Consider the following 17,519-nt stretch of genomic DNA (forward strand, 5'->3'; position numbering starts at 1 on the left):
AGTTCCGGCTGTGCTCATCTATCAATCTTTATTTTTATCCTTTTGCACATTGTTTTGTCTTTTCTTGGTCTGCATGTTAATGCAATGTACCAAGATTTGTTGGTCAATGTTTCACATTTATTGCGTCAAGCCACCGTAAGGGTTTAATCCTCGTTGGTTCCTGGCAGCTGGAAGAAGTTGAGGTGGGGCCCTGTGTTTGGTACCGCAGCTACTTTTGGGAGGATTCCCACCCTGATGGCATGGTGTTCACCAGCAGATGAGGCTGCTTGTGACGAAGTTAATCCATCTGAGTAGCTTGCCGCCATAATGAGGGACATCAAAACCCAGTTTAAGGAGTTGCGAGGTGTTAAAAAATTTTTTTTAAGAGTACCCAATTATTTTTTTTTCCAATTAAGGGGCAATTTAGTGTGGGCAATCCACCTACCCTACACATCTTTGGGTTGTGGGGGTGAAACTCATGCTGACACGAGGAGAATGTACAAACTCCACACGGACAGTGACCCAGGGCCGGGATTCGAACCCAGGTCCTTAGCGCCGCAGTCCCAGTGCTATCCACTGCGCTACATGCTGCCCGCGAGGTGTTTTTATGGAGGTAGTGGCCGCACATGAGGAGGTTATTGTGACAGAGAGAGCATTGTTTTTGGTGGAAGTCTGCCACCGCGCAGTTGAGGTCCGGTTGCATGGTCATTCGTCAATCCTGAGGGGTTCGGATGAGGTTGAGGGGGAATCGGTGAGGAGCCGTGCTGAGCCTGGAGTCTCCGGTGAGAGGATGGAGGGGTTCCCAGCCGACTTTGAGAACTGGCTGCCATGTTTCGGGAATCCCTATCTGGATGGTGGGCAGCTCAAATTCGATGGAGCACATGTAACTCTGGATTCAAGGCTGGGGGTTGGGGTGACCTACCAACCCGTCCTTCTGTGTGGTCCTGTTGCTGGTTTCTCCTGGTTTCAGCCTAGATGGGAGGGGGCTGCCATCTGTCCCACCCCCCCAAACTACAGGAGCCAATGTTGTTGACTGCCTGGGCCCGGTCAAGCCGGCAGGCTGGGAGGAATGAAGCTCATTTTCCTATTGTTGAAATTCTTGGAAGATCCTGAGGAATGCTCACTGTTTTAGATCCTGCTTTATCCTTGATGTCTATTTTAGAGTGATCTTTGATGCTGATGACTATCTCACTGCCCAGTTGTAATCCTGAACTCGACTCCCTGATATTCATGATGTTGTTTCTTAATGTTGTCATTTCTTAATGTTGTCATTCTATCTGCTTGCAGGAAAGTGAATTCTTTGGGGATGTCCTGTACTGTTAATTATCCAAAATTAATAATGTTAAGCTGAATACTATTTGCGGGATTTGTGCAGTTTCTTACCCTATTGTATCCTTGAGGTGAGGATGAGTAGAGACTGAGTAGGGTGAGGAGTGGAGAGTGTGGGTGGTAAGGTTAGTTCTGTTATCACTATGCTCGAAGAAGGTCCCCCATAGACAGATCTAATCCATTTCATTTTGGCTGTGCTTATTCTTCTTTTGGCCAATGCGGACTCCCTCTTTGACTGTTCTTCTGCTGTTAGAACTTTTGTGAGTGAGGACAGCACAGTGGCACAGTGGTTAGCACTGCTGCCTCACAGCACCAGGGACTTGGGTTTGATTCCGACCCTGGGTAACTGTCCGTATGGAGTTTGCACATTCTCCCAGTGTCTGCTCTGGTTTCCTCCAAAGATGTGCAGGTTAGGTGGGGTTACGGAGACAGGGCGGTTGAGTGGGCCTAGGTAGGGTACTCTTTCGGAGGGTCGTGCAGGCTTGATGGGCCGAATGGCCTCCTTCTGCACTGCGTAGATTCTATGATTTGATAGCCTCTATTTTTGATGTAGGTGGTGTGTTTGGTGGGGTGGTCCCTCTTAGGTGGGTTTCTTTAGGTTCCGTGTCTCGCACAGGACCAGGTAGGCCTAGTGTTTGGGGTTGAGGGGGGGGAGGGGGTTGTAAGGATAGGGGGGTCATGGTCGCCTTAGGGGCTAGTTCTTTCATGTCTTGTTCTTGTGACGGCTCTAAGTTAGGCCAGGCCTGGTATCGCAATCATTATCCTATTGCCTCATGGGCGGTGACACCCCCCTTGGGAGTGCCTTAAGTGGTCCCCATATGGGTGGTCCACGTTCGGAGAGATGTTGAAGTGGGGTAGGTCTGAAGGTAAGGCCCAGTCTTTCTCCTTGGTTAATGCCCCGAGAGTTGGACAGTTGATTGATTGGTCTTTGTTTTGTCGCAAAATGGTGGAACTGAGGGGGTAGTTCTGACAGTTCTTGTTCCTCTTCTTCCTCACTTTGCTTTGGACTTGGTGTGGTGTTAGGGGCATTACCTATATTCCTCTTAGTTTTGATGTCCCTGTGAGCGATTGGTAGGAGTGTGAAAGGTGCGTCTTGGTGGTTCAGACAAGTAGATATTGATTTTTGTTAGCTTTTGGGAGATCAAATATTTTTTCTTGGTGGTCACGGTGGTTGGGGGGGGGGGGGTGGTCCCACAAATTCAGGCGGGGTGGTTTTGGGGCCAATCTGATGGCCCTCCCGTCCTGGTGTAGGTTTCCCCCAATATTGTTCTCTTGAGTCACAGATCTTGACGTCACAGTTGCCTGTTGCCCCTTTGGGCAGTGTTGGTGGTTTGATGGTCTGTTTTGTCCTTGAACCCGGAGCTGGGAGATAGGGTTGTGAGGGCTCGGTTTGGTGCTCTTAGCTCTTGTTCTCTTTTTACCTTTTCTATGAGAGATTCTGGGTTGTTAACATGGGTCTGGTTGTGCCCTTGAATTTGTCTTTGTCTTTTGCCATTTTGAATGTGAGCAGAGGCGGATCTACTATGAAACTAACGAATGAAGCTTAAGGTCAGGCCCCCTAATCCCAGAGGGGCCCCAGAAGCGACTTTAGTCCACATTGCTTAAAAATTTTGGGTCTACTGTATGAGAAGGAGTTTTAAAAAACCCGAATAATATTAATAATATAGTGTAATCAATACAAAATAATAGTTAAAATCAAAATTAAAAGGTTATTAAAGTATCATGTAGGCTAGCTGTAAACAAAAAAACATTCAAATTAAGGATGTTTCATTCAAAATATAGCACAGGGCTAAATCGCTGGCTTTGAAAGCAGACCAAGGCCGGCCAGCAGCACGGTTCAATTCCCGTAACAGCCTCCCCGAACAGGCGCTGGAATGTGGCGACTAGGGGCTTTTCACAGTAACTTCATTGAAGCCGAGTTGTGACAATAAGCGATTTTCATTTCATAAAATAATTATAAATAATTTAAAACAGTATTAACATTTATGACAGAAATACAAACAGTAGATGACGTGTCGTAAGAAAAAAGGGGAGCCGTTGAAAAGGCAATCACAATGCTAACGTGAATTTTCAACGTGATAGCACTCGTGATAGCGATCTGGACAAGAATTTTTTTCAATAAAGTGTTCATAAGGATACAATGTTTTAATTATCCCTACTCAAAAATAAATGTTATATTTAGAAAAGTAAGGTAAGTAATAAAGGTGAAATAGTGTTAGATTAGCCTAAGCCTATTGTTTTTATTAAGAGGTGAACGGAAGGTAGGCTACGACCGCATAGTACATTACAAGTATTTATGAAAAAGTAATAAAAGGGTGAATTTGTGTTAAATTACAGGTGTTTATTATGAAAAGTGTTCAAATAATGGTAAAATTGTGTTACATTACCTTAGCCTATGAGTTTTGGTGGCCTAGTCTTGCCTAACTTAGTCTAGCCTAGCGTAGGCTAGCTTGAACATAGTTTAGTTTAGCCTATTTAGCTTATTTATTATAAATTTTTAAAAATGGCGCTTTACTTTCTGAGAAGGGGTTTTTAAAGAAACCCTTTCTCAGAAAGTAGACCTAAATGTTTTCCTTTTAAAGCATGCGACAATAGTCGCACGACTCAAATTGATTAATTTTTTGTTGTATATATTTCAACAATCCCAAAGTTTGAGAGTCAGTTTAAGAGGGCGATGTTGTATTGGATAACAAGAAAGTCAAATAAAAATACTGTGGATCAGCAACTTGAAGAACAGATGAGAAAAACCATACAGTACTATTTTGAAGTATTGAAAAGAGTTGTAGCTGTTATAAAGTTTTTAAGTGAAAGAGGTTTGGCATTTAAAGGTCATGAGGAGAAGTGGGGCTCCCCAAATAATGGAAATTTCATGGGGGCCATTGAACTTATTGCAGTGTTCGACCCATTTTTACATGAACATCTCGAGAAATGTAAAAATGAAAAAGTAAATGCTACTTACCTATCCAAACCCGTGTATGAAGAATTGATAGAAATCATGGGAAAACATGTGCAAGATGAAATTGTGAATCAAATCAACAACCTAGACACCAAATACCACTCTATTATTGTTGACTCTACGCCTGACCTGACACATGTTGACCAGCTGGTAATTGTGGTTCGATACTGCTATAATGGAAAACCCTGTGAGAAATTTTCAACACTTTTACCAATAGAAAATCATTCATCCACGACCTTGTTCAACAAAATGCAACAAGTCCTGGGTGAACATAAGCTTTCACTTGAAAATATCCATGGTCAATCCTACCTACGATAATGCATCTAACATGAAGGGCTCGGAGAAAGGGCTGCAAGCACTCTTTAAAAACATTAACAGGTACACAAACTACGTACCATGTGCAGCCCATTCACTTAACCTTGTTGGAGAAAAGGCAGTGTCTATTGTACCTGAAGTTGTTGACTATTTTGGCATTTTGCAGGAGCTGTATGTTTTCTTTTCTGGATCTCCACGAAGATGGGGGATTTTAAACACACAGGGCAATCTACATTTTTCTTTAAAGAGCTTAAGTGTAACTAGATGGTCTGCACACTATGAAGCAGTCCGGGCAATTAAAAATGGATATATGGGTATTTTACAAACTCTCAAACATATTTTTGAAGACTCAGAAGAGCAGCCTGAATGCAAATGAGGTGCCAAGAATTTATACCACAAGTTGGTAAAGCTGGAATATGCTATTTTAACAGTCGTTTGGGAAGATGTGCCGGAGCGTTTCAACAAAACAAGTAAGAAACTCCAAACCCTGGTTTCGATGTATTTGAAGGTTATCTTCTGCTATCATCTTTACTTTCGTTTGTTAAAGAACTCAGAGAAAATTCAGCCGATAGGATTGCACACTATAAATCAGAAGCCAAAGGTTTGTGTGAAGATATCACCTCAAGTTATTCTGACGCATTGTTACAAGGAAATTTTCAGATGGAACAAGTAGTATTGTTTCTTTGAGAGGAGCTGACAAATTTAGGATAGAAGTTCTATATCAACTCTACGACTGCTTGATAATCCAGTTACGCAAGAGGATTGACCCATATGAGCAGATTGCAAAAAGGTTCAAGTTCCTCTCAGAATTGGTGAACAATTCTGAAACTTATGATGACAGTATTAAACTTTTAATATCGTATTACAAAGATGATATTGACCACAAATTAGTAAACGAGTGTTATCAGTTCAAAGAATATTTGCACCTTAGGAAATCCCAGAACACAGAAGAAAACACGCCTTCTAAAATGCAATGCACAGAAGTTCTTCAGCTTATTTGTGAGCAACACCTAATTGAAGTATTCCCCAATATTACTACTGCACTTGACAATGCCTATCACGAGCTGTGAAGCAGAAAGGAATTTTTCAAAGCTATCCTTTATAAAGAACAAATTTTGTCTACCATGACTGAAGAGCGCTTAAATTCTTTATGCATAATGTCTCTAGAAAATGACATTGCAAGGAAGCTTTCATATGACAAAAACTGTACGTGAATATGTTGCTAGAAAAAACAGAAAAAAAGAGTATTTTGTAAAATGTGCTTCATGTAGTATGTATTCTCATAGGTGTCTAAAATAAAAGATTATATTGACTGTGATCTTTTCTATATTTTATTTCATCATTCTATGATGCATCATGCATGTATATAACATTTCCCTAATTTTCATCCCCCCATAACTCGAAAACTATAAGGCACAGGAAATTTTTATTCATACCAGTGACTTTGACATGTGAGATAATCCAGTACAGCAATTTTAATCAAAATCTGAGATGTAGTAGTTACATTTTTTAAAAGTTTGTGGTGATCTGTCGTGCAACAACCCCATTGAAGAAGATAACAGTGGTTACCCAGACCTCGTTGCTGGTTGTGAAGGGGCCCCCATAACAGTTCAAGCTTCAGGGCCCCAAAAATGTAGACCTGCCACTGAATGTGAGGGTGGCTCCCGTTTTGGTTCTGGAGAAAAGTTCACATTGCGTTGTAAGAGTTAGTCAATTTCCCCTTAGTACCGGGGTTCTTGCTGCATTGTTTCCTTCTTCCGTCATTCGGTTTTTAAGCTATGGGTTAGATGTAGGGCTAAACTGTTGCCGATATTCTGTTTGGGTGAAGATGGGTCATTTATCCGTGGAGGGAACCTGGTGGGGATTTTGTCCCTGAATTATCTGGTCTTATTTGTTCCCAATTATGTAATGATTGTTGTTTTGGGCTGTACCTGTTGTATATCGACACCTTAGCTGTACTTTTGCTTTTGTTTGTTTTTTGCGAACTTGTATACAAATTGAAAAACTCCAATTAACAGATATTTAAGAAAACATGAGAAACAGAAGTAGGCCATCAAGATCTTCATGATTTCCCACCATTCAATTAGATCATGGCTGATCTGTGACCTGACTCCTTTGTTCCATATCCTCTAATGGCTTAGGTTAACAAACATTTATCAATCTCAGATTTAAAATAAACAATTAATATAACATAATTTGTGAAAGTTGACCGATTTGGTGATGGGCAATTGGAACACAGTGTGTATAGCTGACACTGGAAGATGTGTAATATTCCAGTGCATTGTTAATGCTTGACCAGCCATCTTAAATTCACAATTAAATCTGGAGGGCTCACTTGCCTCTCGGGTCTAGAATTCTTCTCACTCTGCTTCAGATCAACCCTGCAGATCACAGTGCTAACGGGTAGGATGTACCTAGCTGAATAAGCAGTGGAAAGCTGGCCAGTAACGTGTTCTGATTAGCTACACGAGTAATATTAATATGAATTAATATAATATAATTAATATTAATGAATATAATATAATAAAATATAATATTAATATGAAATATCAATAGCTGAAATAGCTACAGAGCTACACCTGAAAATGCACATTTGGGATTCCCAAGCCTCAGCTCAGCCAATATACACTGATTAGACTTGCAAAGTGGGAAAACAGAAACCATGGGCTCAATTTTCCCATCCCACCTGTGGCAGATTTGGTGGCGGACAGGTGTGGAGAATCCAGCTGGAGGTGAAATGTCGGAAACATTCCAGCGTAAAAACAGTTTGAAGTTCTCCCTATGATGGATTAATGGTGGGTCGGTTCTCCCACTGCCTGGTGACGTGAACGTCATTTCCATTTCACGAATGCTCATTAAACAGCTGCGAGAGGCAGCATGTGGCGCCATGGTTAGCACTGGGACTGCGGTGCTGAGGACCTGGGTTTGAATCCCGGCCTGGGTCACTGTCCGTGTGGAGTTTGCACATTCTCCCCATGTCTACGTGAGTTTCACCCCCAGAACCCAAAGATGTGCAGGTTAGGTGGATTGGCCACACTAAATTGCCGCTTAATTGGGCAAAAAAATAATTGGGTACTCTAACTTTATTTTAAAAAATGTTTTAAAAAATGAAAACAGTTGCTCAGCAGAATCTCATCAGGCCTTCCAATCGAGGTGAGTACAACATATTTAGCCTGCTTGCCATGGCACTGCGGTTCCTGTTACACTCAACGCCAGTCTGCTGGGGTAGGGGTGGGGTGCGAGGTAAAAGGGGGGGTGACAAGGTGGGCTGGAGAGAGTGATATGAGGGTGTTGGACTAGTGTTTTAATATAGTTCCCAGATCTGCGAATCCGCGAGCTGACGCAGGCGGATGAATCAGCTCCCGCCCACTTTGCGCATAAACGAGGTTGCAAGTGCGGAATTGGCACGAGTTCCCCCCATTCCGGCCAGCGGAAATGCCTTCGCTGGAGCCTCCCGCCACTGCAATTAAGAAACAAAAAATGGAGAATTCCGCCCTATAAGTTGGTCTTGATTTCACAGTAGATTCTATTGGAGACTCTTAAACATGGTAATACGTTGCTGCACATCACAACAAAATAAATAAATGGAACAGTCTTGAGCTGTATAGGTGTCGGACAACACTTGTATGAAAGGCAAATAGTGAAAAAGTGGTAACAAATTATTGTAATTATATTACTATAGAGACCAGAGCAATGACATTAATTTACTTTTTGCTATACAATACTGAAATATTAAATACATTCTGTCTAGCAAATGCTATTATTTTTCATGTTTACTTTTGTATTGCAAATCAAATGCAGGGAATTCACAGGACTCCCAAAGCAAATAAACAGGCAGCCTAACCTCCAGGCCGGAGGAACCTGCATGGCTATATGTCATTGAGTCTAAATGAGATGATGTGGTGAATCATAACGTGCATGAAGGTATCAGGGGAACAAACATTGCCAGAGGGAACAATGTTTTCTATATTCTTAGGGACAATCAGAAGAAGCAGATCCATGCGTTATTATTTTCGAAATTAAATTTTATTTGCCTAAATTAAATGCTCAACACATTTAATTTACTTTAGCATTATGAGATTTAATAGCTGTACGTAAAAGTTCATTTCGGTAAAATATGGCAACAATATCATAAAATGTATTGCCATAACAAATTATTCCTAAACTGCCCAAGGAGTGTTGGCATGCTGAATTATGGCCGCAGTTGTCCATTTGCTGAAATGCCAATCTAAGCTGTAGGTATTAAGCAGAGGTTAGGTACTATCCCAGAGGGAGATAAAGAGAGTTGATGATCTATGAATTTGCGCCCCACTTATACATCTCCCAAAAGATACAGGGCGGGATTTTCTGGCCGCATTCGCCCGGCGACCGGAGAATCCCGCCCAAGGTCAATGGAGTTTTCCATTGTATGCGGCTCGCCCGTGGCATTCTTGCGGCAGGCAAGGTGGGAGACTCCAGCCCACAGTATTTATGCTGGATGAGACACAGATAGAAACTGCTAACTCGCCTTCTCGACTAAGGAATGTGTGTATTGTAGATACAGGCAGTTAGGAGAAAAACAAATGTTTTTGAGAATATGACACTTATTCCCACTATGTTCCTTATTGGCCTTACACCCGAAAGACAAGCGGACAGCCAAGTGGTATTACTCTGCTGCCTATCTATGCAAATTTTGAAGGTACCAGGGGAACAAACATTGCCAGAAGGGAACAATGTTTTCTGCATATTCTTAAGGGCAATCATATAAATTATTCCCCCCCAATTAATGGGCAATTTAGCGTGGCCAGCCCCGCACTTCTTTGGGTTGTGGGGGTGACACCCATGCAGACAGGGGGAGAATGTGCAAATTCCACACGTACAGTGACCCCGGGCTGGGATCGAATCCGGGTCCTCAGCGCCGGAGGCAGCAATGCTGACCACAGCACCACCGTGCTGCTTTCTTAGGGGCAATCATAACAATGAGTTAGGCTTGGATATTATTTTCAAAACTAAATTTATTTGCCCAAATTAAATGCTCAACACATTTAATTTACTTTAGAATAACCGATTTATTGGCTGTCATAAACAACTATGAAAAGACTTTTGGTATAAGAGTCTTTATACCAAAGACTTCAATGTTCAGTTGATAGACCACCAACTCTCCTTAACTCCCGATATAGTCCCTACCCTCTGGACAACTGAGATCATAATTCAGCATGGCAACACTCCTTGGACAGTTTAAGAATAATTTGTTCTGCCAATCTTACCGAGTTAGCTGATAAATCATGAGCAAGAGTGTCCCAATAGGGCTCCCTCTCAATTTTCCTCTGTCCCCATTGAAGGCGGCGTTTGGTTTCTGCTTGGTCGCTCTGTACTGCGAAATTGCTGAGATTTGGAATTCAACAGAGTGTGAAATCAAACTTAAACCCCATCAATTGGTGATACTGTGGTTAGTGTACCACATATCGCACAACCATGCCACCAGAGGAGAAGGCATTTTAATTTTCCAAACAAACGGCAAATTGTAGGTTGTATAGTGGGTGACAAGGGAGCTTCAGTATTGTATTCAAATCCCATAACTTAATATAATTAACAACTTATTTAATTCATAGTTTTTGGTAAATGCGTGTTCAGCAAGCTGAGGGGGATTAAGTACTTAGAATGAGACACTTTTGGCATCTTTGGTACTTGAGAATTTGGATTTGCATATTAATTCTGCAAAAAACCCACACAAGCTTTGAAATTCAAATTGACTAGCTGCCACCTTGATCTAAGACCCAAATCATTTTGAATTTCTGAACAGTAAAGGGAGAACAGGCTGCATTCCTGAACCACATAAATGAATGTAGAAATTGTTTCATATTTTATTTTATATTTGTGGCAGTAATGTTATTAAAAACCCCGGTTTAAAATACATGTAGGCAGTATGTCTGCTAAAGCTGTAATTAGAGTAATAAAAGGTGAGATAATCATTCATTCCAACCACTCACCTAGTTACAGATAAAAGGATAATGGGATATTGTTATGATTGCTGGAGACGCTCTGGAGAGTAATTTATGAGGGTTTGTATTTATTCCCAGCTAAGCAAGTCATGTAATTTAATGGGATACAGAGTAGTAATTAATGGGAGGAGCCAGGTCTGTCTGTAGTTTTGCAGTCGGTGTAAGACTTTTGCAACAAAAAAAAATGGGCTGGGTGCGAGTTGATTGAGGTTTCTGTGCAGTGTTTGGATGTTGGGCATAGACTTAATGTTATGGGGGGGGGTTTGTTCTTTCTGCTATAATTGTTATGGGAGATATATAGCTCCCTGGTGGAGTACGATATTTTAATAGTTTTTAAAAAATACTGTGTGTCAGTTTTTTTCTTCACTCCAGGCGAGGCCGCCCTGCAAGCTGAAGGGTTAGCTAACTGGAGAGGAGCGGTGGGGGTAGCTACAGCTCATTATATTAGTTTGGTTTTGGATAATGAGCTTAGTATTTTTGTTCTATTTGGTGTTCGGGTTAATAGAAATACGGTTTAGGGGTTTCTGTTCGCCTTACAGTTATTTGTATGCACACTTGGGTGTGGCATTGTTTGGGGCAGGGAGGTGGGGGAAGGAGGGTTTGGGGGCAGGGAGAGTTTGTTGATGGTGACTACAGAATTTTCTTTATTTTGCTGGTGGGTTTTGCAGCTATACAGGGTGGGCCTGGTGGCTGTACTTTCTAAGAAGTTGTTGAATGACCCCTCTTGGTGGAAATGGCCGACTCCGGATCGAGGTGGGTTGGGAAGTTCCCAATTCGGTTGGTCACCTGAAATATAAGGGGGTTGAATGGCCCAGTGAAAAGGTCTAAGGCACTTCCTCACTTTAAAAGTTTGAGTGTTGATGTGGTGTTTCTGCAGGAGACTCATTTGCAGATAAGGGACCAGGCTAGGTTGCGGAAGGGGTGCGTGAGTCAAGTATTTCGCTCGGGCTTTGATGGTAGGGCGCAGGGAGGGAGGGGAGTGACAATTTTGATCAATAAAAGGGTCCGTTTTGTGGTCGCAAAGATCTTGGCGGATCTGGGACTTGCGGTGACGGCCATCTGTGAGTGGTCACACATTTGGCAGCTCCCGCTCAAAGCGGTTATTGTGGTCCTTTTCCCTCGTTGCCAGGTAGATGTTTTGGAGAAAAAAGTTGCTGAGGTGGTGGAGGAAAGCTATACTCCACTAGTGAGGTTGGTGGATGGATCCGCAGCCCAGAAGTGGGTCTAGAGGAACTGCAGGAACAAGAAACTCTTTGTGCGACACAGGGGAAAATGGCGGAGGGCAGAGGGTCGGCCCTACCAGTCCAATGGTCGATGGAGCAGTTGGTTGACTTTCTAAACAAAATGTTCAGCCAATAGATGAGGGAGGCTCAGGAGGGCCTGGCGAAGGTGGTAGACCCGCTGAAAGCAGGGATCGATAGTGGAGCTGAGACTGGAGATCCAGAGCCACGCAACCCAGAAGCGTGGAGGGAGCAGTGGGGGAGCACGAGGAGCAGCTTACCTCATTGGGTGGTCGAAGTTGGGAAGCTGAGGGAACCCAGAAACGGCTCAGGGAAAAAGTGGAGGATTTGGAGAACCGCTCCCGGAGGCAGAATCTGAGAATAGTGGGGATGCCGGAGGGCATCGAGGGAGCAGACGCAGATTCTTATGTGGCCAAGCTGTTGGAGAAGCTAATGGGGGAGGGGGCCGTCAACGGCCTCTGGAGGCTTCGGGTGCCGAGGGCGCTTAGGAGGAAGCCACAGGCGAATGAGCCACCGAGCGATGGTGGTGAGGCTACACCGGTTCTGGGACAAAGAAAATATCTTGCGGTGGGCCAGGCAGATGAGGAGATGTACGTAAGAAGGCAACAATCTTCGGGTGTACCAGGACCTCGGCGCGGAACTGCCAAGGAGAGAGCCGGATTCAACAGGGTCAAGGCTGCTCTCTTTAAGAAGGGTGTGAAGTTCGGGATGCTGGACCTGGCCCGCCTTTGGGTGACCCACAACGGTTGTGATTACTATTTTGGAACACCGGAGGAGGCAATGGAGTTTGAGAAGTGGCAGGAGAGGGAGGACACTGAACTTGAGGAAATGTGAGGTGGTGTTGGTTCTCCCTGCCCCTCTTTTTGTTGCACTGCTCTGTGTTCTTTTTTGGGTGATGCCAGGGGAGAACCTCTCTTCTTTTGGGGGCTATTTTGTGTTTTCATGGGGTTCTTTGGTGGGAGGCTGGAGGACGGGGGAGGGTGAGTGCACTTTTTTTTCCTTTTCATTGTTTTTGTTGTTTGCACTATGGAAGAGTGCGAGCGGGGGAGGGGAATCAGTGGGGAGTAGGATGCTTGGCGCCATGGGCCAAGCTAGCTGGGCGAACTGGTTCACGGGAGCGCAGTGGGGGTCGATCAGGTGGTTAGAGTTTTACAGATTGACCGAAGGCAGGTCTCGACCTTTCCGCTTCTACCGCCACAGGGGATACAGGACAAGGTAGTTTAAAAAACGGGGTGGGGAAGGAGAAGCTCTCGGAAATGTAAAAAGAGCTCATGGAGTGGGTGGGAACCCAGATAGGGGAGGTAAAGCGCAAGTGGGAAGATGAGCTGGGTAAGGAGCCAGAGGCAAGTCTGTGGGAGGATGCTCTGAGTAGAGTCAACACGTCCTTATCATGTGCAAGGCTCAGCCTGATACAATTCAAGGTGGTTCACCGGGAGCACATGACGGTGGCCCGGATGAGCAGGTTTTTTGGGGTGGAGTACAGGTGTGTGAGGTGTGCAGAAGGGCCCGCAAATCATGTCCACATGTTTTGGGCATGTCCGAAGCTTAGGGGATTCTGACAGGGTTTTGCCGATGTTATGTCCACGGTGCTACAAACGAGGGTGGTGCCGAGTCCAGAGGTGGCGATCTTTGGAGTGTCGGAAGACCCGGGAGTCCAGGGGGCGAGAGAGGCTGATGTTTTGGCCTTTGCTGCCTTGGTAGCCCGGAGACGGATCTTATTAACGTGGAGGGACTCAGAACCCCGTAAATCAGGGGTATGGGTTAGCGACATGGCTGGGTTTCTCAGGCTTGGGTAAATCAAGTTCGCCCTGAGAGGATCAATGTTAGGGTTCCCCCGGAGGTGGCAGCCGTTTATCGACTTCTTAAGGGAAAAAAAGGGGGGGGGGCTGGGTTAGGGGGAGTTAGTTTAGTTTAGGTGGGATCAGTGAGAGGAGATGGACGGACTTGGGAATTGTCTGTATAAGCCATGTTGGGTGGGTATGGTTGTTGGTTGGGTGGGGGGGGTTAATGTACTGAATTATTTTTACATTTGTATTTGAATCTTTTGTTGTTATAAAATCAGAAATGCCTTAATAAAATGTTTGTTGAAAAAAAAGAGTTTTACAGGGGGATGGCATTGTTGTTTTGTTGAGGGGAGGATGAGACTGCTGTCAGGGGTGGGACGGTTGATGTGCAATAAGGAGGGAGTTGGTGATGGTGGGAGGGAGGGCCTGGCTGACTGCGGGACGCGAGCCGGTGGCTGGCCCAAGAAAGGTTATGGTTGATTGGCCGACCAGGCTGGTCACACGGAATGTGAGAGGGCTGAATGGATCAGTCAAACAGTCGCACGTGTTCGTACACCTGAGGAGCTTAAAGGCGGATGTGGCATTTCTACAGGAAACGTATTTGAAGATTGGGGACCAGATTAGACTGAGGAAGGGGTGGGCTGGACAGGTTTTTCACTCGGGGTTGGATATGAAGACGCGAAAGTGGCGGTGCTAATAAACAAGAGGGTAGCGTTTGAGGTGAGGAACATAGTGGCAGACCCAGGGGGAAGGTTCGTGATGGTGAGCGGGAAATTGGAGAGGGCACCAGCGGTCCTGGAGAACGTTTATGCCCCAAATTGGGATGATGTTGAGGCAGGTGTTGGGGAGGATCCCGGAGCTGAAATCTCACCGGTTGATCATGTGGGGGGACGGGAGGTATTTTAATATGGTTATTGAGCCGAGATTGGACCGGTCGAGTCCGCGATTGGGGAGGGTGTCGGCGGTTGCGAAGGAGCTAAAGAGGTTCCTGGAGCGCATGGGGGCGCGGGTGGACCCGTGGGACGTTTGGGAAGCTGAGGGTGAAGGGATTTTCATACTTCTTCCATGTACACAGGATGTGCTCGCGGATCGATTACTTTGTGGTGGATAAGACTGCTGGCGGGGTGGTCAACTCGGGGTATTTACCGATTGTGGATTCTCAAGTGGACTGGGGGGGGGGGGGGCAGTGCCCTCATTGGAGATTGGACGTGGGGTTGTTAGCAGAAGAGGTGTGTGAGCGGGTGAGTGCTGCCATTCGCGGGTTTGTGGAGCTGAATGACACGGGTGTGGTTTCAGCCGCCACGCTATGGGAGGCGCTTAAGGCAGGGGTCATGGGGGAGTTTATATTGATTCAGGCGCACAGAGACAGGGCAGAGTGAGCAGAGATGGCTAGGCTGGTGGAGGAGATACTGAGGGTAGGTAGGAGATACACGGAGGCCCCAGTGGCAGGCATGTTGAAGTAGTGGCAGAAGGTTCTGATGAATTTCGGGTTGGTGTAAACGGGGAAGGAGTGGGGCAGTTGTGTGGGGCAGTTGCAGAGAGCCAGGGGGGCAGTGTATGAATATGGGGAGAAGGCGGATAGGATGCTGGCTCACCAACTCAGGAAGCAGGAGGCGGCAAGGGAGATCAGAAAGGTGAAAGGGGAAGGGTGATCCTGGACCCGGTGGCTTGAGGAATTTTCTTTTAAAAAAAAATTTAGCGTACCCAATTATTTTTTTCCCAATTAACATCGGCTCACTTGGGAGGGTGGGGTGAACACATAAACTGTGTTCTAGATCCGAGGATGGATCGATCCAGGCCCAAATCGCTGATTCCATCAGGTGTGGCAAAGGCATTGTTGGATTTATGGAGCAGATGGAGGGGCAGATCTGTGGTGTTTTTTGGACTCGAGGGATAAAGACTTTTCTTTTTTCTCCCATGTCCATCAGGTTTATTCATGTATTGACTTTTTTGTGGTGGGTAGGTTTTTCCTCCACTGGGTGAAGCGGGCAGGGTATTCAGCAAATGTGATTTCAGTTTGACGAGTTTCTTAAAAGTTTTTTAATTCTGCAAACATTCCTGCACGAGGCCTGGTACACCTCACCGGGTCCTCCTTTCTAATGGGTCTACTGTGGCTGAGCTTATATAGTGCTGGATAAGCTACCCCACCACAGCAGGAGAACACACAGTTCCAATGAGCATGGGGAAGCAATCATCCCCAACTGAATGAGTCCGTGCAGGTTATTATAAGTGGTGTTCTCGGGGGCCAGCTAACCATACTCATATGTTTTGCTCGTGTCCCAAGTTATTAAGCTTTTGGATCTTCCTTCTTCAACACCATGCCAGAGATTATCTTTAAAAAAATACATTTAAAGTACCCAATTCTTTTTTTTTCCAATTAAGAGGCAAATTATCGTTGTCAATCCACCTACCCTGCACATCTCTGGGTTGTGAGGATGAGACCCACGCAGACATGGGGGGAATGTGCAAACTCCGCACCGACAGTGACCTGGGGCCGGGATCAAACCCGGGTCCTCAGCACCACAGGCAGCAGTGCTAACCACTGCACCACCGTGCCGCCCTAATGTCAGAGATTCTTAATGTCGAACTGGAGCCTTGTCCACTGGTGGCCATTTTCGGGGTATTGGACTCGCCATAGCTACAAACATGGGTGAAGGCGGATGTCCTCACTTTTGCCTCATTAATAGTTCAGAGGCAAGTTTCATTGGGTGGAGGTCTCCTACACCGCCCAGTGCTTCGGCCAACTTAAAGAGTTAGTCACCATCAGTTATTAAGGGGATTTTTTGTTTAATGTGGGGGGGTGGTTAGGGTTGGATGTGTACTTGATTGTCGATTGTAACTTGAAGCATCTGCCTTATATTATATTATTGTTATTTTGTTAAAATGAAAAAGTTTCAACAGAAATATATATTTTTTAAATCCAAACAAAGCAAAGCCCCTGGTCCAGATTGCATTCCAGCAGAGATTTGGAAGTGTAAGACCATAAGACATAGGAGTGGAAGTAAGGCCATTCCGCCCATCAAGTCCACTCCACCATTCAATCATGGCTGATTTCAATTCCATTTACCCGCTCTCTCTCCATAGCCCTTAATTCCTCGAGAAATCAAGAATTTATCAACTTCTGTCTTAAAGACACTCAGCGTCCCGGCCTCCACTCCATTCATTGTGGCAATGAATTCCACAGACCCACCACTCTCTGAAGAAATTTCTCCTCATCTCTGTTCTAAAGTGACTCCCTTTTATTCTAAGGCTGTGCCCCCGGGTCCTAGTCTCCCCTGCTAATGGAAACAACTTCCCTACGTCCACCCTATCTAAGCCATTCATTATCTTGTAAGTTTCTATTAGATCTCCCGTCAACCTCCTAAACTCCAATGAATATAATCCCAGGATCCTCAGACGTTCATCGTATGTTAGGCCTACCATTCCTGGGATCATCCGTGTGAATTTCCGCTGGACCCGCTCCAGTGCCAGTATGTCCTTCCTGAGGTGTGGGGCCCAAAATTGCTCACAGTATTCTAAATGGGGCCGAACTAGTGCTTTATAAAGCTTCAGAAGTACATCCCTGCTTTCATATTCCAAGCCTCTTGAGATAAATGACAACATTGCATTTGCTTTCTTAATTACGGACTCAACCTGCAAGTTTAGCTTTAGAGAATCCTGGACTAGGATTCCCAAGTCCCGTTGCACTTCAGCATTATGAACTTTGTCACCGTTTAGAAAATAGTCCAATCCTCTATTCTTTTTTCCAAAGTGCAAGACCTCGCACTTGCCCACGTTGAATTTCATCAGCCATTTCTTGGACCACTCTCCTAAACTGTCTGAATCTTTCTGCAGCCTCCCCACCTCCTCAATACTACCTGCCCCATCACCTATCTTTGTACCATCGGCAAACTTAGCCAGAATGCCCCCAGTCCCGTCATCTAGATCGTTAATA

At 44.9% G+C, this 17,519-nt stretch overlaps 1 protein-coding gene across 2 annotated transcripts in view; it reads right to left on the minus strand.

Annotated features, from left to right (window-relative positions):
- The window catches only part of LOC140427968 (uncharacterized), a 426,464-nt gene that overhangs the window by 8,916 nt on the left and 400,029 nt on the right, over window positions 1-17,519 (minus strand). The gene's annotated exons all lie outside the window — the stretch shown is intronic.

This window comes from Scyliorhinus torazame, chromosome 8 (genome assembly GCF_047496885.1).
Source record: "Scyliorhinus torazame isolate Kashiwa2021f chromosome 8, sScyTor2.1, whole genome shotgun sequence".
Lineage (NCBI taxonomy): Eukaryota > Metazoa > Chordata > Chondrichthyes > Carcharhiniformes > Scyliorhinidae > Scyliorhinus > Scyliorhinus torazame.